This window comes from Rhinatrema bivittatum, chromosome 5 (genome assembly GCF_901001135.1).
Source record: "Rhinatrema bivittatum chromosome 5, aRhiBiv1.1, whole genome shotgun sequence".
Taxonomy (NCBI): Eukaryota; Metazoa; Chordata; class Amphibia; order Gymnophiona; family Rhinatrematidae; genus Rhinatrema; species Rhinatrema bivittatum.
In genome coordinates, this window is record NC_042619.1 from 5,445,463 (window position 1) to 5,471,222 (window position 25,760).

Below are 25,760 nucleotides of genomic sequence, written 5' to 3' on the forward strand. Positions count from 1 at the left end.
ATACATGCTCTCACTTACAGACAGGCTCTCAATCACACATACATGCTCTCAGTCACAGTTACACACGCACACTCTCAGTCACACATACATGCTCTCACTTACAGACAAGCTCTCAGTCACACATACATGCTCTCACTTACAGACAGGCTCTCAATCACACATACATGCTCTCAGTCACAGTTACACACGCACACTCTCAGTCACACATACATGCTCTCACTTACAGACAGGCTCTCAGTCACACATACATGCTCTCACTTACAGACAGGCTCTCAATCACACATACATGCTCTCAGTCACAGTTACACACGCACACTCTCAGTCACACATACATGCTCTCACTTACAGACAGGCTCTCAGTCACACATACATGCTCTCACTTACAGACAGGCTCTCAATCACACATACATGCTCTCACTTACAGACAGGCTCTCAATCACACATACATGCTCTCACAGACAGGCTCTCAGTCACACATACATGCTGTCACTTACAGACAGGCTCTCAGTCACACATACATGCTCTCACTTACAGACAAGCTGGCGCTCTCTCTGTCTCGCTCACTTCCTGCTCCCAGTACAAATGGTAGCTGCAGCCTCCTCCTCCTCCTCCTCCGGCCAAGAAGGAGAAATCCCATGTTCCGCGGGAGGCTCCCGCTGCTGTCTCCCGGCCGAGTTCCGGCTGCTTCTGGTTTTGTTTGGGGGCCGCCGCCGCGCGGCTCGGATCTTTCTTCTTCCCCCGCCCCCCTCTGCGCGTCACTTCCTGTTCCGGGAAGAAGAAACGGCCCAGCCGCCCTTCCCATGAAACCGGGGCTGGTGCCGCGGCGAGAATAGCGGAGCAGCAGCAGTGAGGCGGCCCCCGTCCGGTTCCGGTTCTCCAGCAGCCCGGCGGAGGTGAGCCCTGCCCTCTCCCCTGCTTTTCGGGGGGTGGGCGGCTCCGTGCACGGGGGCTCGGAGGTCTGTAACTTATTCACCGGGCGCGTCCTGCTGAGCGGCTCCGCTTATGGACTTGTTGGCTTCGGACAGGAAGTCCTGTGGGACGGATGGTGACATCTCCTGGGATGAGGGTCCCGCGGGGCTGTCCTGCGGACTGTCGGTGGATGATTGAGGGGGGAGGGAGGGGATCCTCCTCCGCCGCCGCCGCCGCCGCCGCCGCCGCCGCTTGGGGGGCTGTTGGTCTGGACAGGATGGTGGAGTCCATGGCTCTCAGGGGGCAGTGTGCATCGACCCCCAGCGTTTCTGAGAAAAGGCCACTGCCTCTCCACTTCTTTCATTCATGCAAGGGGATGGGACTATGAGAAGCTGGAGGGCAGATCTGGTTGAGCTGGGGTGTGCCCAGGTTTCTCTCCCTCCAAGGTGACCTTGCTGTCCCAAAGTAGCACGGATGCTGCCAGAGTGCAGGTAGTGCTGCTCTGCCGGCTCCCTGGCTTCCTCATCTTCTCCAGGGCTGGACTCCAGAGGTTGGGCTCCTTCTTGGACAGTTAGGAGCTCCTTGCACCAGCTGCACACACCTGACAGATATTCTTACTTGTAGCACTCAGTACAAAGGACTGCAGAGCTTGCGCTCCTTCTTGGACAGTTAGGAGCTCCTTGCACCAGCTGCACACACCTGACAGATATTCTTACTTGTAGCACTCAGTACAAAGGACTCCAGAGCTTGCGCTCCTTCTTGGACAGTTAGGAGCTCCTTGCACCAGCTGCACACACCTGACAGATATTCTTACTTGTAGCACTCAGTACAAAGGACTCCAGAGCTTGCGCTCCTTCTTGGACACTTAGGAGCTCCATGCACCAGCTGCACACACCTGACAGATATTCTTACTTGTAGCACTCAGTACAAAGGACTCCAGAGGTTGGGCTCCTTCTTGGACAGTTAGGAGCTCCTTGCACCAGCTGCACACACCTGACAGATATTCTTACATGTGACACTCAGTACAAAGGACTGCAGAGCTTGCGCTCCTTCTTGGACAGTTAGGAGCTCCTTGCACCAGCTGCACACACCTGACAGATATTCTTACATGTGACACTCAGTACAAAGGACTGCAGAGCTTGCGCTCCTTCTTGGACACTTAGGAGCTCCATGCACCAGCTGCACACACCTGACAGATATTCTTACTTGTAGCACTCAGTACAAAGGACTCCAGAGGTTGGGCTCCTTCTTGGACAGTTAGGAGCTCCTTGCACCAGCTGCACACACCTGACAGATATTCTTACTTGTAGCACTCAGTACAAAGGACTCCAGAGGTTGGGCTCCTTCTTGGACACTTAGGAGCTCCTTGCACCAGCTGCACACACCTGACAGATATTCTTACTTGTAGCACTCAGTACAAAGGACTCCAGAGGTTGGGCTCCTTCTTGGACAGTTAGGAGCTCCTTGCACCAGCTGCACACACCTGACAGATATTCTTACATGTGACACTCAGTACAAAGGACTGCAGAGCTTGCGCTCCTTCTTGGACAGTTAGGAGCTCCTTGCACCAGCTGCACACACCTGACAGATATTCTTACATGTGACACTCAGTACAAAGGACTGCAGAGGTTGGGCTCCTTCTTGGACACTTAGGAGCTCCTTGCACCAGCTGCACACACCTGACAGATATTCTTACTTGTAGCACTCAGTACAAAGGACTGCAGAGCTTGCGCTCCTTCTTGGACACTTAGGAGCTCCTTGCACCAGCTGCACACACCTGACAGATATTCTTACATGTGACACTCAGTTCAAAGGACTGCAGAGCTTGCGCTCCTTCTTGGACACTTAGGAGCTCCTTGCTCCAGCTGCACACACCTGACAGATATTCTTACTTGTAGCACTCAGTACAAAGGACTGCAGAGCTTGCGCTCCTTCTTGGACACTTAGGAGCTCCTTGCTCCAGCTGCACACACCTGACAGATATTCTTACTTGTAGCACTCAGTACAAAGGACTGCAGAGCTTGCGCTCCTTCTTGGACAGTTAGGAGCTCCATGCACCAGCTGCACACACCTGACAGATATTCTTACTTGTAGCACTCAGTACAAAGGACTGCAGAGCTTGCGCTCCTTCTTGGACAGTTAGGAGCTCCATGCACCAGCTGCACACACCTGACAGATATTCTTACTTGTAGCACTCAGTACAAAGGACTCCAGAGGTTGGGCTCCTTCTTGGACAGTTAGGAGCTCCTTGCACCAGCTGCACACACCTGACAGATATTCTTACTTGTAGCACTCAGTACAAAGGACTCCAGAGGTTGGGCTCCTTCTTGGACAGTTAGGAGCTCCATGCACCAGCTGCACACACCTGACAGATATTCTTACATGTGACACTCAGTACAAAGGACTGCAGAGCTTGCGCTCCTTCTTGGACACTTAGGAGCTCCATGCACCAGCTGCACACACCTGACAGATATTCTTACTTGTAGCACTCAGTACAAAGGACTCCAGAGGTTGGGCTCCTTCTTGGACAGTTAGGAGCTCCTTGCACCAGCTGCACACACCTGACAGATATTCTTACTTGTAGCACTCAGTACAAAGGACTCCAGAGGTTGGGCTCCTTCTTGGACAGTTAGGAGCTCCTTGCACCAGCTGCACACACCTGACAGATATTCTTACATGTAGCACTCAGTACAAAGGACTCCAGAGGTTGGGCTCCTTCTTGGACAGTTAGGAGCTCCTTGCACCAGCTGCACACACCTGACAGATATTCTTACTTGTAGCACTCAGTACAAAGGACTGCAGAGCTTGCGCTCCTTCTTGGACAGTTAGGAGCTCCATGCACCAGCTGCACACACCTGACAGATATTCTTACTTGTAGCACTCAGTACAAAGGACTCCAGAGGTTGGGCTCCTTCTTGGACAGTTAGGAGCTCCTTGCACCAGCTGCACACACCTGACAGATATTCTTACTTGTAGCACTCAGTACAAAGGACTGCAGAGCTTGCGCTCCTTCTTGGACAGTTAGGAGCTCCATGCACCAGCTGCACACACCTGACAGATATTCTTACTTGTAGCACTCAGTACAAAGGACTCCAGAGGTTGGGCTCCTTCTTGGACAGTTAGGAGCTCCTTGCACCAGCTGCACACACCTGACAGATATTCTTACTTGTAGCACTCAGTACAAAGGACTGCAGAGCTTGCGCTCCTTCTTGGACACTTAGGAGCTCCATGCACCAGCTGCACACACCTGACAGATATTCTTACTTGTAGCACTCAGTACAAAGGACTCCAGAGGTTGGGCTCCTTCTTGGACAGTTAGGAGCTCCTTGCACCAGCTGCACACACCTGACAGATATTCTTGTAGCACTCAGTACAAAGGACTGCAGAGCTTGCGCTCCTTCTTGGACAGTTAGGAGCTCCTTGCACCAGCTGCACACACCTGACAGATATTCTTACATGTGACACTCAGTACAAAGGACTGCAGAGCTGCCCTTCTGCTGCCGGATTGCTGTCTTGGCTTTTTTTTTCTTTTTCCTTATGTATTTATTAAAGGGAGTAGGCAATGCTTAACATAGTGTTTATTCCATCAAGTGCTAAACTGTATGATCTTCAAGGTTAGGAATTTAAGTGACCTGTTTGACTTTAATAACTCTCAGCAGCTCACTCAGCTGGAGACTCTCTGTGCTCTGGAGTAGAGGACTCTTGCAGTAAGAGTCAAATTATGCTGGATCTAGTACTCAGCCCTACCTACATACAGCCTGTCCTTTTAATTAAGTAACCCTTTGAAGGGCGTGACCTAGAGTGAGCTACACACTCTCCTTTTTTTCTTTGAAAAATATAGAATGTAAAAAGGAAAACTTAAGTAGCATTACATCTCTTCTCAGTAGGCTGAGCAGCTCACTCTGGTAGAGACTGTGTTGCTTGAACATGGTTTTGTTAGCGCTCTGTGCTGGTTGTATAAAAGTAAGGTGACTGTCCTGGCAGTGTACTTGTTTATGGGTGATGTGTGTATTGCTGGGGTGGGTTGGGAGTCTTCCCAGTGGCGATGGGCTGTGGCAATGTGTGGATGAGGTCGGTTGGGGGATCCCTTGTTGGCGATGGGCCCTGGCTGTGTGTGGATGAGTTGGGTTAGGAGTTTCTAGGAGTCCTAGCAAATAGAGACCGGGTAAAACGAAGTGATGAGATTCTTAATAATCTATTTTCAGTTTCATCAGATGCAGTTTGCACAGCTCAGTGCTAAAATCATCCAATAAGAAATCAGAACACAGAAAAAATATATTATTACATCAAGCACCTATTAATGCTAGAGTGCTTGATGTAATAATATATCATTTTTTTCTGTGTTCTGATTTCTTATTCGATGATTTTAGCACTGAGCTGTGCAAACTGCGTTTTAAAATACGCATCTGATGAAACTGAAAATAGATGATTAAGAATCTCATGACTTCGTTTTACCCGCGCTCTATTTGCTAATGTACAGATAGTTTGGATCTGAGTTGTTATTAGCAGGTTAGCTTTTCTTGGCCTGCTAAAGGGTGTTCTGCTGTCAGAGACAGAGCTCGTCTCATTTGGACTTTCTTTGTAGTCTGAGGCCAGGGCTTTTGGAAATTATTATTAGATAGAGTGCACCCTCTCTTTCCCACCTCTCTCTCCTCAGGGAACCTTTAGGTGACCCAGTCCATGACTGCGTTGCTCTCTCTCTCACTTCCTGAGGGCCTCTCCTGTGTCAGCCTTGCGCTTTCCTGTGAGAAGTAGGATGCTGGTTTCTTGCTGCAGGGCCGCTCCCGGCCTCCCTTGCCCTGCTGTCACCCGTAACAAGGCAGGTGGGCGGAGGAAGAGCCCTCCCTGTGCATGTGCGTGATTGTGAGCCATGTGTCCTCCCGTAGCACGGTGTAGGGATGGGACTGTGGATGCATGTGGCTGTGAAGCTGCTTCTGCCCTGCCAGTCACTGAGGCCAGCTCCTCCCGGAGTAAGAAACTTCTCACACCTGGGTCCTGAGTCTGTGTTCATAGGAAAAGACCTCGCTAATTCGGCCTTAATTGCCCAAGTATTCAAACTAACCGCAAAGGTCCAAACACACATTTTGAATTATTTTGGATGGGGGTGGGAGTAGAATGGGCCTCCCAGATTTTCATTTTTTCTTCCATGGAACAGGATGAAATTGTATACTTGGAGCTTTTTTTGAAAGTTGACAATTCAGAATCTGAAATCAGACCTTACATTTGAAACATTGGGTGCTTAACTCCAAGCTGACATCTGTTTCTTATCTATAATGGAGATAAAATCTAAAGCAAGGTTCATGGCCTTTCCTTGCAGCCCCTCTCATTCGCCAGAGAAGGGAGACGGTGCGTCCCGAACATGGCCAGGACATAGTGTCGTAGGTAGAACGGTGGTTGCAATACGTCCTAGCTAAAGCAAAACTCAGTCCATGTAGCCTGGGAAGATCTGTGTGAAGGGGAATATTTTACACGTGTCGTCCCAGGCTCCGAGAGCATGCAACACTTTTTTTAAAAATCAATGTCTTATGTGTTTGAGCTGTCTGGGGTGAAAAGTGTAAAATATTGTAAGACAGAAGTCAAGGAAGCCTGGGATAAGTGCAGAGGAGAGCCTGAGATGAGGGGGGTATGGTCCTTGTCTGCTTTCAGATTCTGTAAGTCTGCTGTCCTGCTGCTGAAGAAAGCCACATAAGCCTATCTGGCTAACCTGGCTGAGAGATGCACTGAACGTTCTCAGCTATCTTAGAGTTACCCGGATACGTTTATGCGGCTAACGTTGGGACAGCTGAATATCCCTGCTTATCCAGCTAAGTCAGGAGGAGAAATGGTGCCAGGGTGGAGCTCCACCTTCCCCTCCCTTACCCAGCTTAGTGGTGACCCCCCCCCTACCGCAGTGCAAGGTTCAAATCCTGCCACTTGTCCAGTCAAACCCAAACTTAGCTGGACAGAGAGCAGTGAATATGGATCCCTGTGTTCTTAAGACTTTTTTTTTTCTTAAACTGACCCAGCTTGGAAAGTTAAACCCCGGTTCCCTGTGCTATGAAAGGTCAGCAGGTCATTTTCACATCAGGGGTGACTCTATTGTTAGGTGAGGTGAGGCGGCTGCCGATTTTTCCCCCCCCCCTCCAAAACACCCCTGCGGTGGGCACCTCACCTCGCATTCGAATCTAAGATACCAACAGCGTGGGGTGATAATGTGACCGCACCGTTCCCACACCCCCACGGGCAGGAAGAAGATCTCTGCGGCGCCGCCACCGTTGGAGGATGATGTCCCAGTGCGGCGCTAGAAGATGAACTGCCCATGAGGATCCCACACCCCGCAGGGCACAAGGAAATGAAGGGCGGGGGAGGGGGTGACTTGGAAGGGAGGAGGTGAGTGAGAAGGGGAGGGGATGGGAGGCGTGAGTGGGGGAGGGAAGAGAGGAAAAAGACGGGGTGGGTGAGTGGGAAGAGGAGGAGGGTTAGTGGGAGGGAAGCAAAGAGTGGGAGAAGAGGAACAGAACTGGGGGGTGAGTGGGAAGGGAAGAAAAGGAGGGTGAATGGGAGGGACGAGAAGAGAGAGGAGGAAAAGGACTGGGGTGAGTGGGAAGAGAAGGTGGAGTAGGAAGGGAAGAGAGGAAAAAGACGGGGTGAGGGAGTAGGAAGGGAAGAGGAAAAAGACGGGGTGAGGGAGTAGGACGGGAAGAGAGGAAAGCCAGGGTACGGAGTGGGAAGAGAAGGTGGGGGAGTAGGAAGGGAAGCTGCTGTTAATGAGGTGGGAGAGAGTGCAGGGCTAGTGGAAGGGGAAGGTGGCTGCCTAGAGTGCCACAGTTTTGGGGGTGGCACAGTAGTGGCAGGATTGCAATTCCTCTTCTTCCCTGGCCTGGGAGAGGAACTTCTCACTTGAGCCCATGCAGGTGTGGAGAAGGAGGTGCAGTCGCTGCGGCTGGCAGGAAGGAGCGGGAGCAATGTCAGCTTGAGCGCTGAAGGTAAAGGCCGCTGCTGCCTGTGCGTTCCAGAGGGGAGAAGAGAGAGTGAGTGTGAGTGTGTGTGTGTGTGTGCGCGCGCGCGCGCCTGTGTTTATGAGAGGGTATGTGTGCGCGCCTGTGTGTGTGTGTATGAGAGGGGGTGTGTGTGTGTGTGTGTGGGCGCGCCTGTGTGTATGAGAGGGGGTGTGTGTGTGTGGGCGCGCCTGTGTGTATGAGAGGGTGTGTGTGTGTGGGCGCGCCTGTGTGTATGAGAGGGTGTGTGTGTGTGGGCGCGCCTGTGTGTATGAGAGGGTGTGTGTGTGGGCACACCTGTGTGTATGAGAGGGTGTGTGGGTGTGGGTGTGTGTGTGTTAGAGAGTACATCCCCCTCCCTCCAATAATCCAGGACCATCGCAGGGTGACTGGAAATCAAGAGTCCTTGTATGGAGAGCAGAAAACGTTTATCTTTACTCATTTCAATTGTTGTTGTTTAATGTGTCTGCTGTTTAGAAATATTTCTCCTTTCTATGAGTGTGGTTTTACTATTATGGCTGATGTTTTATATTTCTGATTTTCTGTTTTTATTGTTGCACTGCGTACAGAAAGTGGCTTATTGTGGTTTCAGTTCAGGTTTTGTCTGCACTTTTCTCTTTGTTCTGTAAGGTTTCTTTTCTTTTTTCTCTCTCTTTGGTGGGGGTCTGTCTGATACCGCATGTGTGACTGAGGTTAGCTACCCTGGCAGCCTGCAGCTTCTGTGTTACGGATCCCTGGCAGCCTGGCTTGGTCTGTCCTAATAGGAGGTGTATTGGTGTTTTAGGGCCTGGTGTAATATCTGCAGCTATGGCTGTTACTGTTTGAGTGCTGGCAGTTAGTGATGTTTTGGCATGAAAAGTTGACTGTGTTGTCACTTATAAATCATTTTTTTCATGGCTTTCCTAGAGTTGAGTCCATACCCAGCATACTTTACAATAGGCCTAACACCATATAGGTTGCAAGTGTCTTTTTTGCAGTTTCCTCACTGGCACCGTAGTAATGCATATAAATATAAGATACGCATTGCTGTAAGCGATATTGTAACCTCAGAAAACTGTACTTTGAATGTCCTTTTTCATGTGAAATCTATTACTATAAATGCGTATTTTTCACTTGTGTGTGGGTGAGGGCTGGGGGTGGGTACTCAAGGCTGTAAGGTTTATGTAGGGTGCATAATACCCCCCCCCCCATTTACCCAGGGGGCAAATGCTGCCGAAGAGTGGGAGGCGGGTTGCCCCGGTCCCTGGAAATATTAGCACTGGCGCACCTGACCCCCACCTCTCCCCTCCCCCAGCATTTCAAATCACGGGAAGGGCCAGACTCCAAGGGGGACCCTCCTGCCTGCACTGTGCTGGGTCTGAAAGCCCCAAAGATCCCGACAGAACCTGTTGGGTATCACGGACGCTGGCCACAGCGCCTCTCAGCCTCTGTAAGAGCTGCCGGCTCGAGGAGGCTGCAGGACGCTTCCAGCGCCACACTCACACGCGCGTGCACTCTCGCACGCACGCACACACACACTTTTACCCATTCTCTGGAGGGCCTTCACCTCGCCGGTACACGTGCATTTACTCATGTGAAATCGTTGGGTTATTGCCTCCCTGATGTACAATAAGCAGAAGATGATGATAGCGTGGACAGGAAGTGCCAGAGAATTTCCTAAAGCTGCTGAAAATGCGGGCAAAGTTGATTAATAATGCAGCTTGTGGAGTTTGAATGCGTTCAGGGATAGCTTGTGAGAATTATATATTTGAAGTGTGCTAAACATTAACCCTCCAGAGGGACAGGGTCTGGCCCCCTTCCCACAGTCCATCTGATAAGAGCGCATTCTCTAGCAGCCAAAAACTGCTCAGAATATTTCTCTGCTACATCTTCCCACTCTTTTATTTCCTGGTGGCACTTGCACTGCACCCAGCGTGTTCGTAGATAATCACAGATTCTGTAGCCAAAATGCTGGAATTTGAATGCCGTGGGGAAGCCCCGACGTGCACCACTCTCCGGCGTGAGATTTTAGGAATCTGATGCACGGGGGCTGGGGGAAGGTTGGACCGGTTCCTCCAGATTCTGCACATTATCTCATCCAATCTGCACCGCGCGGGCAGGGCCTTTTCTGGCTTTCAAAATCAGCATCCGAAAGTGGATGCCAGCTTTCAGTAATTATGCTTTCGGTAGAATGTCTGTCCTACAGTTATGTAAAAGAAATGTGTCCGATTGGAAATACAAAGCCCCCACTGTATCAGCGACTTTACTGATTCCTCTTCCAGCTCGTTGCAGGAAACGGGGATTTTTCCGTTGCTGGCTGACAGTGGGGATCACAGCTGATCGGCAGCGAGACGGCAGGATGAATACGGAAGCCCCGCTGCCGTCCGTGGAGCTCGTATCCAAGGTAAATGAGACTGCAGGACTTGCCCTTCCATCTGTAGGTTAGCAGCTGGCTTCCGAGGATTATGTCGATGAGTGAAAAACCTCATTTCCCGAGCTGCATTATATGCACGTTTCTATCCCCCTCCCCCGTGATTCGTTAGGTCACATTAGCTTACAAAGATCAGTTCTTTTCCAAAAGAAAGGGGAGGTAAGAATTCATCAGTCTTTTTTTTTTTTTTCTCCTGTTACAGGACGTCGCCTGGACTGCGTAGCTCGGCGCTGAGGAGAGCGCTGTCCCAGTGAGGGCAGAGGTGAGCAGGCCCAAGCTTCCCCTTACTTTTCTGGCTGTCATTTCTCTTACTTTTTCAAACGCTGAAATTGTCGTCGTCGATTCTTCAGCGCGCTTGTCCCTGATGTCCGTGCGAGCTGTTAATGTTTCAGGAAAATGCACGGTTTGCATGTCCTTGAGCAGTGGCAGAGCCGCCTGAGGCAGCGGTGCTGCCCGTCTCAGATCCGCGACGTGGATTTCAGGCCACGAGCTCGCGCTCCGTTGCTGTCTGGACGTGGCCGCCTGCAGGATGGTGGACTTGGACTCTCCGTTCTCTGCCATCTCTTTCAGGGGTAGACTTCATCTCCGTGCCTCTTAGGGCACATTTTATTATTTTGGGTGTCAAAAAAACCCCAAATCATCAGAGGAAGGGCTTTTCCCCAGAAATCACCATTTCTGCCCGTTAATGGTTCCTGTTGTTACTGAATTTCGCCCTTGGCCGGGGAGTCCCACTTGTGTGAATCAGAGAAAGCAAAGTCGCTTACCTGTAGCAGGTGTTCTCCCCAGACAACCGTGCACATCTCTGAAGCGTTCTCTCTCTCTCCCCCCCCCTCCTGGCTAAGCTGAATAATAGAAAGGAACAGGCCTGGCGCACGTGGGCACTGAGAGGCTCATCCACGTGATCTGTCGTCAGAGCACACCTGTTCCAGGTACGCAGCCGTGCTTCCTCGGCCTTCCTCAGAGGAGGGGGAGGGGAGACAGATTCGTGTCCACAGAATACCTCTCTCCCGTCAGATTCAGATCCGTTTATTACATGTGTTACAAAAGTAATAAACAGAATGGTTCTAATAAAAATCATCATAACAGTAAAGTTACAGCTTACGGAAAGTATTGTGCACAGCGCAGGAGGAAAGGCCCTTCTGTTTCCATATCTCCAGTGGCTTCCTGGGGTTTCCAGCTCAGCTTCGGTCTGCATCTTTCTGTTTCTGGTCTGTGGTCCCTTATCCTGCACTGGGTGGGGGGGTCTCCCTGTGTTTTTGCATTTGTCACTGAGGTGAGGGACTCTGCCAGTGTGTGGTTTCTGTGTAACAGTCCAGCTTGCTCAGTTTTCCAATAGGAGGTGTATTGGTGTTCTAGGGCACATTGTAATATTTTCATTGCTGCCTTTTCATATGGTGGGTTGCAGTTGTTTGACTTCTGGGTGTTAGTGCTGAATTGGTAGGGCAGGTTTGCTACATACCTGCTGAGTGTTTTTCCAGGGTTTTCTAATTCACAGAATGCCTGGTACTGGAAGGAGTTTGTGTCTCTGTTACTGAGGTGACACCAGACTGAATATTCTTTGCATGCTGAATAGTAAGGGGAAGCTCCTAATTCTGCTCTGCACCCATTAATAGGGGAGTTTCTGTGAACATAAGAACTTGCCATGCTGGGTCAGACCAAGAGTCCATCAAGCCCAGCATCCTGTTTCCAACAGTGGCCAATCCAGGCCACAAGAACCTGGCAATTACCCAGACACTAAGAAGATCCCATGCTACTGATGCAATTAATAGCAGTGGATATTCCCTAAGTAAACTTGATTAATAGCAGTTCATGGACTTCTCCTCCAAGAACTTATCCAAACCTTTTTTTAAACACAGCTACACTAACTGCACTAACCTCCTCCTCTGGTAACAAATTCCAGAGTTTAATTGTGCGTTGAGTGAAAAAGAACTTTCTCCGATTAGTTTTAAATGTGCCCCATGCTAACTTCATGGAGTGCCCCCTAGTCTTTCTACTATCCGAAAGAGTAAATAACTGATTCACATCTACTCGTTCAAGACCTCTCATGATCTTAAACACCTCTATCATATCCCCCCTCAGCCGTCTCTTCTCCAAGCGGAAAAGTCCTAACCTCTTTAGTCTTTCCTCATAGGGGAGCTGTTCCATTCCCTTTATCATTTTGGTCGCCCTTCTCTGTACCTTCTCCATCGCAATTATATCTTTTTTGAGATGCGGTGACCAGAATTGTACACAGTATTCAAGGTGCGGTCTCACCATGGAGCGATACAGAGGCATTATGACATTTTCCGTTTTATTCACCATTCCCTTTCTAATAATTCCCAACATTCTGTTTGCTTTTTTGACTGCCGCAGCACACTGAGCCGACGATTTCAATGTATTATCCACTATGACGCCTAGATCTCTTTCTTGGGTTGTAGCACCTAATATGGAACCTAACATGGGTTATTTTTCCCTATATGCATCACCTTGCACTTGTCCACATTAAATTTCATCTGACATTTTGATGCCCAATTTTCCAGCCTCACAAGGTCTTCCTGCAATTTATCACAATCTGCTTGTGATTTAACTACTCTGAACAATTTTGTGTCATCTGCAAATTTGATTACCTCACTCATCGTATTTCTTTCCAGATCATTTATAAATATATTGAAAAGCACCGGTCCAAGTACAGATCCCTGAGGCACTCCACTGTTTACTCTTTTCCACTGAGAAAAATGACCATTTAATCCTACTCTCTGTTTCCTGTCTTTTAACCAGTTTGTAATCCACGAAAGGACATCGCCACCTATCCCATGACTTTTTAGTTTTCTTAGAAGCCTCTCATGAGGTGTTATGGTTTGTGTGTTTGGATCCTTGGGTGCTGTGGAGATGACCATGCCCATGGGGAGGAGCCCCATGAGTAGCCACAGCACTGGGCTAGACTCGTACTACACAAACACAAGAGTTCTTTATTAGTCAGCTTGCAGATCTCCACCAGAGGTGGCAGTAGTGAGGCAGTCTGTGGTTGCAGTCTCAGGGACCTCGGCAGAGGGAGCTCTTCTCTCCTTGATGATGTCAAGAGGTTCCGCAGCAGGTCTCCCAGCGAGGAGATACTGTGGATGAGAGAGACTGAGAGTTAGATTACTCACTAGGTGTTGGCTGTAGAATGCGATTCCACCAGGTATTTTGTAGAAGGTACAGGCACCGAGGCAGGGAGAGCAGGCCCTCGAGGAGCGAGTACCTGTTCCTTGTAAGGCACCTGAAATAAAGCAGAGGGCTCCTGAGGAGCGAGTATTCAAGTTAGTGGTTATCCCGAAGGGCAAAGAGAGCTTCCTGCGGCGGCAGAGAAGCATAGACAGGAACGGATTTGAGTCCTTACTAACTCAACGAACTAGCAAATTAGTGAAGGTAATATACCCGGATGGCGTGATGTCAGCATGAGGGAATGCCCTCTGTTCGCCTCAAGGGTGGTACAAAGACGTGGGTTGCGCGCACCCTAGTAGGTGCCTGGGAGGAACAATGGTGGAATGCTGCACCATAGCCGTTCTGGGGACGCCAGAGAGGTCGGCTTGTAGACGCGGCGGTAGCCATCTTTCCCAGGTGAGCGGGAGGAGCCGTGAATAAGGTGAGGCAAACAGGGCGAAGCTGTCTAGGACTAAAGGACGCAACATGAGGAACTTTGTCAAACGCCTTCTGAAAATCCAAGTACACCTCATCTACTGGTTCACCTTTATCCACATGTTTGCTTCACTTTTTTGAAGGAGTTAATAGATTTGTGAGGCAAGACTTGCCCTGGGTAAAGCCATGCTGACTTTGTTCCATTAAACCATGTCTTTCTGTATGTTCAGTGATTTTGATGTTTAGAACACTTCCCACTATTTTTCCTGGCACTGAAGTCAGGCTAACCGGTCTGTAGTTTCCCGGATCGCCCCTGGAGCCCTTTTTAAATATTGGGGTTACATTTGCTATCCTCCAGTCTTCAGGTACAATGGATGATTTTAATGATAAGTTACAAATTTTTACTAATAGGTCTGAAATTTCATTTTTTAGTTCCTTCAGAACTCTGGGGTGATTACCATCCGGTCCAGGTGATTTACTACTCTTCAGTTTGTCAATCAGGCCTACCACATCTTCTAGGTTCACCGTGATTTGGTTCAGTCCATCTGAATCATTACCCATGAAAACCTTCTCCATTATGGGTACCTCCCCAACATCCTCTTCAGTAAACACCGAAGCAAAGAAATCATTTAATCTTTCCGCGATGGCCTTATCTTCTCTAAGTGCCCCTTTAACCCCTCAATCATCTAACGGTCCAACTGACTCCCTCACAGGCTTTCTGCTTCGGATATATTTAAAAAAGTTTTTACTGTGAGTTTTTGCCTCTACAGCCAACTTCTTTTCAAATTCTCTCTTAGCCTGTCTTATCAATGTCTTACATTTAACTTGCCAATGTTTATGCTTTATCCTATTTTCTTCTGTTGGATCCTTCTTCCAATTTTTGAATGAAGATCTTTTGGCTAAAATAGCTTCTTTCACCTCCCCTTTTAACCATGCTGGTAATCGTTTTGCCTTCTTTCCACCTTTCTTAATGTGTGGAATACATCTGGACTGTGCTTCTAGAATGGTATTTTTTAACAATGACCACGCCTCTTGCACACTTTTTACTTTTGTAGCTGCTCCTTTCAGTTTTTTTCTAACAATTTTTCTCATTTTATCAAAGTTTTCCTTTTGAAAGTTTAGCACGAGAGCCGTGGATTTGCACACTGTTCCTTTTCCAGTCATTAAATCAAATTTGATCATATTATGATCACAATTGCCAAGCGGCCCCACCACCGTTACCTCTCTCACCAAGTCCTGTGCTCCACTGAGAATTAGATTTAAAATTGCTCCCTCTCTCGTCTGTTCCTGAACCAATTGCTCCATAAAGCTATCATTTATTCCATCCAGGAACGTTATCTCTCTAGCGTGTCCCGATGGTACATTTACCTAATCAGTATTGGATGTGCAGTGTTACAGAGCTGGGGTGCAGGATGTGGTGTTGTGTCACAGAGTGCTGGTACTGGAGGGAGTTTGTGTCTCTGTTACTGAGGTGACATCAGAATGTGAATATTCATTGCTGCATGGTGAGTAGTAAGGGGAAGCTCCTAATTCTGCTCTGCACCCAGTATTAGGGGAGTTTCTGAGGACAGGGAGTGTTACAGAGCTGGGGGTGCAGGGTGTGGTGTTGTGTCACAGAGTGCTGGTATTGGAGAGAGTTTGTGTCTCTGTTACTGAGGTGACACCAGAATGTGAATATTCTTGGTTGCATGGTGAGTAGTAAGGGGAAGCTCCTAATCCTGGTCTGCACCCAGTATTAGGGGAGTTTCTGAGGACAGGGAGTGTTAGAGCTGGGGGTGCAGGATTTCTATCTGGGTTCTGTCCCATTCTGTACAGACTCCAAATCTCATTGTCATATAAGAGGATTGGTTAAATAATGCTATCAAATAATTAAAAAAAAATATATATTAATATTCTAGTGTTGTCTCAGCAACTGCAACACAAACTCTCTGTCTGCTTTCAGGCTCTCTGTGAAACACAAAACCCTGGAGGAACACAGTGCCTATGTAGCAAACCTGTTGTACAAATCCAGCACTGACACCTGGAGTCAAACTACAATTCGGCATAGGAAAAGGCAGCAATGCAAATATTAACAATGTGCCCTAGAACACCAGTACGCCACTTACTGGGGAAAACAGAGCTAGCCGGACTGCTATAGACCCCTACCCATAAAATCCACGCTAGCAGAATCCCTCCCCTCAGTCACACCCATAAAACACAGGCAGACCCCCACCCAATGCAGGATAAGTGACCACAGTCTAGAACTAGAAAGAGGCAGACATTTAGTGAACTGGGAAGCACAAGAAGCCAGGATCTGCCTGCATTGCAGCACTGGAGAAGGAGAAACAGCACTGCATTTCCTCCTGTGCTGTGCAAAATCCAGAGATCAGAGCCTGTAACTTTACTATTATCATTTCGTAAATCTTTCCCTCCTTTTCTTCCCATCACCCTGTGCGTTACTTTGGCAGCACCTGTACAATTGTTCTGCCAGTAAAGGTATCGGAATGGAAGAGGGAGCAATGGCTGCAGAACACTTCTGATGTTGCCTCGGGGAAGGACCATGTTTGGAAGACATAAGAACATAAGAAATTGCCATGCTGGGTCCGACCAAGAGTCCATCAAGCCCAGCATCCTGTTTCCAACAGAGGCCAATCCAGGCCACAAGAACCTGGCAATTACCCAAACACTAAGAAGATCCCATGCTACTGATGCAATTAATAACAGTGGCTATTCCCTAAGTAAACTTAATTAATAGCCGTTAATGGACTTCTCCTCCAAGAACTTATCCAAACCTTTTTTGAACCCAGCTACACTAACTGCACTAACCACATCCTCTGGCAACAAATTCCAGAGCTTTATTGTGCATTGAGTGAAAAAGAACTTTCTCCGATTAGTCTTAAATGTGCTACTTGCTAACTTCATGGAATGCCCCCTAGTCCTTCTATTATTCGAAAGAGTAAATAACCGATTCACATCTACTCGTTCAAGACCTCTCATGATTTTAAACACCTCTATCATATCCCCCCTCAGCCGTCTCTTCTCCAAGCTGAACAGCCCTAACCTCTTCAGCCTTTCCTCATAGGGGAGCTGTTCCATCCCCTTTATCATTTTGATTGCCCTTCTCTGTACCTTCTTCATCTCAATTATATCTTTTTTGAGATATTTTTATTTATTTTATTTAATAGTTTTTATATACCGTCATTAAGTTATTCACCAACACAACGGTTTACAATAGGGCACCAGTAAAAAAATATATGAGTCGTACATTACATAGGTGGTGCCAGTAGTATTCGGTAACAATAAGGCGTTTATTAGGGGGATTAAGTGTTTCATAGCAATATGTCCTGAAGGTTGCCTACAGTTAAAAAAAATGTTGAAATAATTCAGTAAAGATTTATAAAATTAGGCATTCGGTGCTTTATGCCTCATAACTTTTACTTCATTGCCCGCATCAGTTTTCTTTCTTGAAGGCTTGTATGTAAAGCCAGGGTTTGAGCTGTGTTTTGAAAAGTTTATGATTGCTCTGCAGTCTAAGGTCAAGGGGCATGGAGTTCCATAATATGGGACCGGCTAGAGCCAGAGCTCGCTCCCTCACTTGGGTCAGTCTTGCGGTTTTCACAGAAGGAATGGGAAGGAGTGCTCTGTTTGCTGACCTTAGATTTCTGTGTGGGACCTGTACTCTAAGTGCTGCGTTCAGCCGTTCTGCTTTATCGTCGTGGATGAGTTTGTGTATTAGGCACAGTGCTTTGAACTGTATTCTTTGTTCTATGGGAAGCCAATGTAGGGTGGCGAGCCTATCTGTTATGTGATCTCTTTTGTTTTTTCCAGTGAGAATTCTTGCAGCAGCGTTTTGTAAAATCTGTAGGGGTCTTACTGTAGTGTTGGGTAGGCCTAGTAGCAAGGCATTACAATAGTCTGTGCTGGCGAAAATCAGCGATTGAAGCACAGTACGGAAATGTGGTAATGATAGTAATGGTTTGAGTTTTCTTAGTATCATGAGTTTAGCATATCCTTCCTTAACCTTTATTGATACGTGTTGTTTGAGGCTTAGTTCATTGTCAATTATTACTCTGAGATTGCGAACTTTCTTTGCTAAGTCAATTTGTTGGTTGTTATTGAGAAATATTGGGGTTTGTGTACTGTTCATGCTTTTCCTTTCTAAGTGTATAAATTTGGTTTTTATCAATGTTGGTTATTAGCTCCATTTGGTTTAGAAGTTGTTTTATTATTTCAAGGTACATCATGGCTAAGCCTATTGTTTTTTCCATAGTTTCATCAATTGGTAAGATTAACTGGATGTCGTCAGCGTAGATGTTGTGTGTGATTCCAAGTCCAGCGAGGAGATGAAATAGTGGCAGAAGATATATGTTAAACAGCGTAGCAGATAGTGCTGATCCTTGTGGGACTCCAGTTTTCAGGGTAATCTTGTCGGATAGCGTGTTTTTAATTTGAACTTGAAAGGTTCTGTTATTTAGATATGATTTAAACCATTTGATTGTTTTGTCTTGCAGACCTATTTCTTCAAGCCTTTTGATTAGTATTATGTGATTCACTGTGTCAAAAGCTGCAGATAAATCTAGTAATATCAGAATATATTGTTTACCGTTATCGAACCCTCTTAGTATATTATCTGTTAATGCTAGTAGGAGTGTTTCAGATGCGGCGACTTTGTCTGCTTTCCTCTGTAGAAGCCTTTAGGGAAGTTATTTGCAGGGTTCCTGGCTGTAGAGAGCTGCATCACCCCCGAAAATACTGAGAAAAGTACAGACAGCCTGCGGGTGCATGCCTGAGTATGGGAGGTCTGAGTACTGTTATAGCAGGAGATGGTGCAGAGCAGGAATGAGGTGCATTGGCAGAGCTGTGAGGGGGTGGAGCTCTGTATAGCAGGAGATGGTGCAGAGCAGGAATGAGGTGCATTGGCAGAGCTTTGAGGGGTGGAGCTCTGTACAGCAATAGCAGGAGATGGTGCAGAGCAGGAATGAGGTGCATTGGCAGAGCTGTGTGGGGGTGGAGCTCAGTACAGCAATAGCAGGAATGAGGTGCAGAGCAGGAATGAGGTGCATTAGCAGAACTGTGTGGGGGTGGAGCTCTGTACAGCAATAGCAGGAATGAGGTGCAGAGCAGGAATGAGGTGCATTGGCAGAGCTGTGAGGGGGTGGAGCTCTGTACAGCAATAGCAGGAGATGGTGCAGAGCAGGAATGAGGTGCATTGCAGAGCTGTGTGGGGGTGGAGCTCTGTACAGCAATAGCTGGAGATGGTGCAGAGCAGGAATGAGGTGCATTGGCAGAGCTGTGAGGGGGTGGAGCTCTGTACAGCAATAGCAGGAGATGGTGCAGAGCAGGAATGAGGTGCAGAGCAGGAATGAGGTGCATTGGCAGAGCTGTGTAGGGGTGGAGCTCTGTATAGTAACAGCAGGAGATGGTGCAGAGCAGGAATGAGGTGCATTGCAGAGCTGTGTGGGGGTGGAGCTCCGTACAGTAACAGCAGGAGATGGTGCAGAGCAGGAATGAGGTGCAGAGCAGGAATGAGGTGCATTGGCAGAGCTGTGTAGGGGTGGAGCTCTGTATAGTAACAGCAGGAGATGGTGCAGAGCAGGAATGAGGTGCATTGGCAGAGCTGTGAGGGGGTGGAGCTCTGTACAGCAATAGCAGGAGATGGTGCAGAGCAGGAATGAGGTGCATTGGCAGAGCTGTGTGGGGGTGGAGCTCTGTACAGCAATAGCAGGAGATGGTGCAGAGCAGGAATGAGGTGCATTGGCAGAGCTGTGTGGGGGTGGAGCTCTGTACAGTAACAGCAGGAGATGGTGCAGAGCAGGAATGAGGTGCAGAGCAGGAATGAGGTGCATTGGCAGAGCTGTGTGGGGGTGGAGCTCTGTATAGTAACAGCAGGAGATGGTGCAGAGCAGGAATGAGGTGCATTGGCAGAGCTGTGAGGGGGTGGAGCTCTGTACAGTAACAGCAGGAGATGGTGCAGAGCAGGAATGAGGTGCATTGACAGAGCTGTGAGGGGGTGGAGCTCTGTACAGCAATAGCTGGAGATGGTGCAGAGCAGGAATGAGGTGCATTGGCAGAGCTGTGTGGGGGTGGAGCTCTGTACAGTAACAGCAGGAGATGGTGCAGAGCAGGAATGAGGTGCAGAGCAGGAATGAGGTGCATTGGCAGAGCTGTGTAGGGGTGGAGCTCTGTATAGTAACAGCAGGAGATGGTGCAGAGCAGGAATGAGGTGCATTGGCAGAGCTGTGTGGGGGTGGAGCTCTGTACAGTAATAGGTGGTGCACAGCAGGAATGAGGTGCATTGGCAGAGCTGTGTGGGGGTGGAGCTCTGTACAGTAACAGCAGGAGATGGTGCAGAGCAGGAATGAGGTGCATTGGCAGAGCTGTGTGGGGGTGGAGCTCTGTACAGCAATAGCAGGAATGAGGTGCAGAGCAGGAATGAGGTGCATTGGCAGAGCTGTGAGGGGGTGGAGCTCTGTACAGCAATAGCAGGAGATGGTGCAGAGCAGGAATGAGGTGCATTGGCAGAGCTGTGTGGGGGTGGAGCTCTGTACAGTAACAGCAGGAGATGGTGCAGAGCAGGAATGAGGTGCAGAGCAGGAATGAGGTGCATTGGCAGAGCTGTGAGGGGGTGGAGCTCTGTATAGTAACAGCAGGAGATGGTGCAGAGCAGGAATGAGGTGCATTAGCAGAACTGTGTGGGGGTGGAGCTCTGTACAGCAATAGCAGGAGATGGTGCAGAGCAGGAATGAGGTGCATTGGCAGAGCTGTGAGGGGGTGGAGCTCTGTATAGTAACAGCAGGAGATGGTGCAGAGCAGGAATGAGGTGCATTGGCAGAGCTGTGTGGGGGTGGAGCTCTGTACAGTAACAGCAGGAGATGGTGCAGAGCAGGAATGAGGTGCATTGGCAGAGCTGTGAGGGGGTGGAGCTCTGTACAGTAATAGCAGGAGATGGTGCAGAGCAGGAATGAGGTGCATTGGCAGAGCTGTGAGGGGGTGGAGCTCTGTACAGTAATAGGTGGTGCACAGCAGGAATGAGGTGCATTGGCAGAGCTGTGTGGGGGTGGAGCTCTGTACAGTAATAGGTGGTGCAGAGCAGGAATGAGGTGCATTGGCAGAGCTGTGTGGGGGTGGAGCTCTGTACAGCAATAGCAGGAGATGGTGCAGAGCAGGAATGAGGTGCATTGGCAGAGCTGTGTGGGGGTGGAGCTCTGTATAGCAATAGCAGGAATGAGGTGCAGAGCAGGAATGAGGTGCATTGGCAGAGCTGTGAGGGGGTGGAGCTCTGTACAGCAATAGCAGGAGATGGTGCAGAGCAGGAATGAGGTGCATTGGCAGAGCTGTGAGGGGGTGGAGCTCTGTACAGTAATAGGTGGTGCAGAGCAGGAATGAGGTGCATTGGCAGAGCTGTGTGGGGGTGGAGCTCTGTACAGCAATAGCAGGAATGAGGTGCAGAGCAGGAATGAGGTGCATTGGCAGAGCTGTGAGGGGGTGGAGCTCTGTACAGCAATAGCAGGAATGAGGTGCAGAGCAGGAATGAGGTGCATTGGCAGAGCTGTGAGGGGGTGGAGCTCTGTACAGCAATAGCAGGAGATGGTGCAGAGCAGGAATGAGGTGCATTGGCAGAGCTGTGTGTATATGTTGGGGAGGGGGCTATCTCAGTAGAGGCTGCAGGCAGGCATGAATTATCATTGATCTTTCTGCACTTAGCATTTCTCTCAGTCAGAAAGGGGGGTAGTGTTGGGGTCCCGTGTGTGCCTGCTGGTTTCCTCTTCTGAACCTGCTTGCAAGGACGTGCACTGTGGATGTTAAAGATTTCAGAAGGGCCTGTTTGCATGGCTAAGTCAGTATTTGTTTCCCCAGGGGAATGGCCTTGAGGATTACCCATCCCTTGGGGCCCTCTGTGGGTATCTTTCATTCTGTCCCCGCCGGAGTTGCTGGGGCACTGCCCGCTCACTGCCAGGCATCGCTGAGGCCCAGCTCTGGTGCCTGTGCTGGCAGACGCCCTCTCGTCTCTGGCACAGGGCGCAGGAGCTGCCAGGAGCAGGCGTGGTCCCTAGCTCAGAAAGTATAAACCTGCTGTGGCTTCTGTTTGTGAGACGAAACCTCCACAGGCAAGTGGTAGGACTTTAAGCTACAAAATATGAGGACCATTCGAAAGTCTGAAACGTGCACTTGGATTATGGGAGAAGATTGCATTGCCCGGGGCTGGTGGTGTCATCCTGAGGACTGGATCAGAGGTCCCCTAGTTAGCAATTGTATCCCTCCCCCACACAAATGGGACACGGGGGACCTCTCGTGCACTCAGCTGCATCCTAAGGAACCGAGCTGCTTTACTTCCTGCAGAATTCATGTACTGCAGCTCCTTCCTGACCTGTGCCTGCTGCAGCTCTCAGGCAGTCACTAAGTGCACGTCTGCGGCAGGACTCGGAGGCCTTCCTTCTGATGGGCGAAAACCTGAGCCAGGGCCCTGCAGAAAACCCAAGGAGCCTGAACCTTGCAGCCCTCCCCCCCCCCCCCCCAAGTCCAGGGTCAGGAAGCAGTGGCCCTGTGGAGACTTTGATCGCTCGTCCGTGCTCCGAGCGTTTGCCTCTCCTTGCTGTAGAGAGAGCGCGGGTGATGGGATCTCTCCGGCTGCCTTCATTAATGAATTAAGGAAGGGAAAGTTATCCCAGGCCTTCTCACCGCGAGCTACATTCAGGCACAGTAAGTCGGGGCCCTTCACCTCAGGAATTAGTGGTGAGGCCGCGCGCTGTTTTAAAAACTGTCATAGGCTTAAGGGTCCGCTCAACTTGCATGATGTCCGGGCTTCAGCTGACGAGGTTCCTAAGAGCATCTGCCCCATGCGCTGGAGATTGGCCCTCCAAGGTGACAGATTCCTGGGAAGCACTATACTAGTGCTAGATTCTCTGCCCAGCTCCTGTCACCTTTCCCTTCTCACTCTTCTGTTACCGAGCTCCTCGTGTGTCCCTGGCCTGACCCTGACTTGCACCTCTGCTTCCTGGACTGCCTCATCTGTTCTGCTGGTCTACACTCGGGGACTAACCCTGACTCCTTCTGACTTCTCATGTACTGGAATTGCAGTGCTGGCCACCTTTATCCTCTCCTGCAACATAACAGCTGGCTCTCATCCACATGCGAGATGCAGACCTCACAGAAGTTGGGTGACTCGTTCACGTGGCGATGCAGAGCTCAGAAAAATCAGTCACCACCCACTCGCATGATGGGTACAGAGCTCGGTCGCCTTTTGCTCACATGATGGGTACAGAGCTTGGTCACCTTTTGCTCACATGATGGGTACAGGGCTCGGTCGCCTTTTGCTCACATGATGGGTACAGGGCTCGGTCGCCTTTTGCTCACATGATGGGAACAGGGCTCGGTCGCCTTTTGCTCACATGATGGGTACAGAGATCAGAGAGATCAGTCTCCTTTTGCAGGGCTGTCAGAGCTTAGTTTCCTCTCGTTCATATGATGGGTACGGAGCTCAGTCACCTCTCACTCGTGATGGGTGCAGGGCTCGTAGAGCTCGGTCGCCTTTCGCTCACATGCCAAGTGCAGGGCTGTCAGAGCTCAGTCATTTCTAGCTCACATGAATGGGTACAGATTCTTGGTCGCCTCTCGTTACATGATGGATACAGAGCTCTGTCGCCTCTTGCTCACGTGGTGGCTGCAGAGCTCACTGACCTCTGTCACCTCTCGCTCACATGATAGGTACCGAACTTGATCGCCTCTCGCTCACGTGTTGGGTGCAGGGATTGTTGAGCTTGGTCGCCTCTCACTGACTTGGTGGCTGCAGGACTCTTAGAGCTCGGTCGCCTCTCGCTCACGTGTTGGGTGCAGGGATCGTTGAGCTTGGTCGCCTCTCGCTCACATGGATTCAGAGCTTGCTCATCTTTCGCTCATGAAGTGGGTGCAGAGCTGGCTGAGCTCAGCTGCCTCTTGCTCACGTGATGGGTGCAGGGATCGCTGAGCTCTGTCGCCTCTCGCTCACGTGATGGGTGCAGGGATCGTTGAGCTTGGTCGCCTCTCGCTCACATGGATTCAGAGCTTGCTCATCTTTCGCTCATGAAGTGGGTGCAGAGCTGGCTGAGCTCAGCTGCCTCTTGCTCACGTGATGGGTGCAGGGATCGCTGAGCTCGGTCGCCTCTCGCTCACGTGATGGGTGCAGGGATCGCTGAGCTCGGTCGCCTCTCACTCACGTGATGGGTGCAGGGATCGTTGAGCTTGGTCGCCTCTTGCTCACATGGATTCAGAGCTTGCTCATCTTTCGCTCATGAAGTGGGTGCAGAGCTGGCTGAGCTCGGTCGCCTCTCGCTCATGTGTTGGGTGCAGGGATCGTTGAGCTTGGTCGCCTCTCGCTCACATGGATTCAGAGCTTGCTCATCTTTCGCTCATGAAGTGGGTGCAGAGCTGGCTGAGCTCAGCTGCCTCTTGCTCACGTGATGGGTGCAGGGATCGCTGAGCTCGGTCGCCTCTCGCTCACGTGATGGGTGCAGGGATCGCTGAGCTCGGTCGCCTCTCGCTCACGTGATGAGTGCAGGGATCGCTGAGCTCGGTCGCCTCTCGCTCACATGATGGGTGCAGGGATCGCTGAGCTCTGTCGCCTTTCGCTCATGTGTTGGGTGCAGGGATCGTTGAGCTTGGTCGCCTCTCGCTCACATGGATTCAGAGCTTGCTCATCTTTCGCTCATGAAGTGGGTGCAGAGCTGGCTGAGCTCAGCTGCCTCTCGCTCACGTGATGGGTGCAGGGATCGCTGAGCTCGGTCGCCTCTCGCTCACGTGATGGGTGCAGGGATCGCTGAGCTCGGTCGCCTCTCGCTCACATGATGGGTGCAGGGATCGCTGAGCTCTGTCGCCTTTCGCTCATGTGTTGGGTGCAGGGATCGTTGAGCTTGGTCGCCTCTCGCTCACATGGATTCAGAGCTTGCTCATCTTTCGCTCATGAAGTGGGTGCAGATCTGGCTGAGCTCAGCTGCCTCTCGCTCACGTGATGGGTGCAGGGATCGCTGAGCTCGGTCGCCTCTCGCTCACGTGATGGGTGCAGGGATTGCTGAGCTTGGTCGCCTCTCGCTCACATACCGTGTGCGGTGCTTGCAGATCATTGGCGGCTCTTAGTCCTGGTCATGGCTGCTCCAGGCTTCCTGTGTTCTGCATCTCTTTCCTGTTTTTCTCTGGTGCTCCCAGTGCAGTGCCAGAGGGAACGGCATGTAAATGTGCACTGCAGGAAGCCGGGCTGCACCTGGCTAGGCTGAATCACTGCCTTGAGCCCAGGTGACTCTGTAACTGTCCTGACATCCTCGGCATCCCTGAGCTACCACTGAACTGGTGAAAGCTGCAGGCTGGCGTGGAAAAGAGTGACAAGTTTTCTGAGAAACATCCTCTGCCCTACGAGACTGCACCTCCCCACCAGCAACTGCTCCAGAGACAGGCAAAGGTTACCTGTGTAGACACAAGAAGAGTCAGCGAAGTAAAGATCATATCCCGGGTGCACAGCCCTGTTATAACATGAAGGGGTCTGTTCCAGGGCCTCCTTACAGCTAAAGTATGAATACAGCACAGACAGCTGAAGCAAAATCTCAGGAGAGGAGAGAGCGGCATCCTGAGACACCCAGAGCAAGAATACAGCACAAACAGCTGAAGAGAGACCCTCAGGAAGAGGCGAGAGCGGCATCCTGAGACACCCAGAGCATGAATACAGCACAAACAGCTGAAGCAAAATCTCAGGAGAGGAGAGAGCGGCATCCTGAGACACCCAGAGCAAGAATACAGCACAAACAGCTGAAGAGAGACCTCAGGAAGAGGCGAGAGCGGCATCCTGAGACACCCAGAGCATGAATACAGCACAAACAGCTGAAGCAAAATCTCAGGAGAGGAGAGAGCGGCATCCTGAGACA

General features: G+C 49.9%; 1 protein-coding gene across 2 annotated transcripts in view; it reads left to right on the forward strand.

Annotated features, from left to right (window-relative positions):
• Positions 1-762: 762 nt before the first annotated feature.
• Positions 763-25,760, forward strand: part of LOC115091745 (ankyrin repeat domain-containing protein 50-like) — a 92,144-nt gene continuing 67,146 nt past the window's right edge. Inside the window, exons 1-3 of one of the 2 annotated variants that reach the window (XM_029601919.1) lie at positions 769-893; positions 10,148-10,269; positions 10,499-10,558. The gene's annotated coding sequence lies outside the window, so the exon portion shown is untranslated. Of the gene's footprint in view, positions 894-10,147; positions 10,270-10,498; positions 10,559-25,760 lie in introns of both variants that reach the window. The other variant, XM_029601920.1, reaches the window with a different exon arrangement.